This window comes from Mus pahari, chromosome 23 (genome assembly GCF_900095145.1).
Source record: "Mus pahari chromosome 23, PAHARI_EIJ_v1.1, whole genome shotgun sequence".
In the NCBI taxonomy this organism is placed as follows: domain Eukaryota; kingdom Metazoa; phylum Chordata; class Mammalia; order Rodentia; family Muridae; genus Mus; species Mus pahari.
In genome coordinates this window covers 6917618-6918423 of record NC_034612.1, presented here as the reverse complement: position 1 = coordinate 6918423, position 806 = coordinate 6917618, and positions in this window count along the sequence as shown.

The window sequence follows — 806 nt, the reverse complement described above, 5'->3', positions numbered from 1 at the left end:
ATACACACACATACACACATACACACACACACACACACACACACACACACACACACACACACACACACGGTCACTTCCTGCCATGAAACTGCCTCTGTTAACTAAAGAGTTATAAGCACGCACCACTGTGTGGTCTGTGCTAGTGTCTCATTAGAGTCTAAGGAGACTCTGTACACTTCGTATGGCGGTGTGAGCTCTCTAAGAACGTGAGAGAAAGAACTATCTTGCTTACTCTCCCTGACATTTCCCCCTCCCCCCAGGGGCAAATCCTATCAATATTACTTCAAAAGAGTCGTTTATTTACATGGAGATGGGGGTGGGTGGGGNGGGGGTGGGGAGAATGGGAGGACTTAGCGGTCCTGACTGCCCTGCTTCATTTAGACACTCTTTTCAGTTCCATCCAGTGCCCTGCTTAGGCTGCTGGTCTCGGGGCAGAAACTCCAGCCAGGCTCCAGGCTTGCTGAGGGTAATAAGAACCTTTCTGCTCTTTGAGCATGCGCCAGATGGAATGAAACACAGAGGGACCACTCACTCCAAACACCTCATTGCCACCGGAATGTAACTGCTTTAGGATACTGTCCAGGAGAGAGTTTATTTAAGAAGCTTGCTGGGCGGGCTGGTGAGATGGCCCAGTGGGTAAGAGCACCCGACTGCTCTTCTGAAGGTCCGGAGTTCAAATCCCAGCAACCACATGGTGGCTCATATCCATCCGTAACAAGATCTGATGCCCTCTTCTGGAGTGTCTGAAGACAGCTACTTACATATAATAAATAAATCTTTAAAAAAAAAAAAAAAAAGAAGAAGCT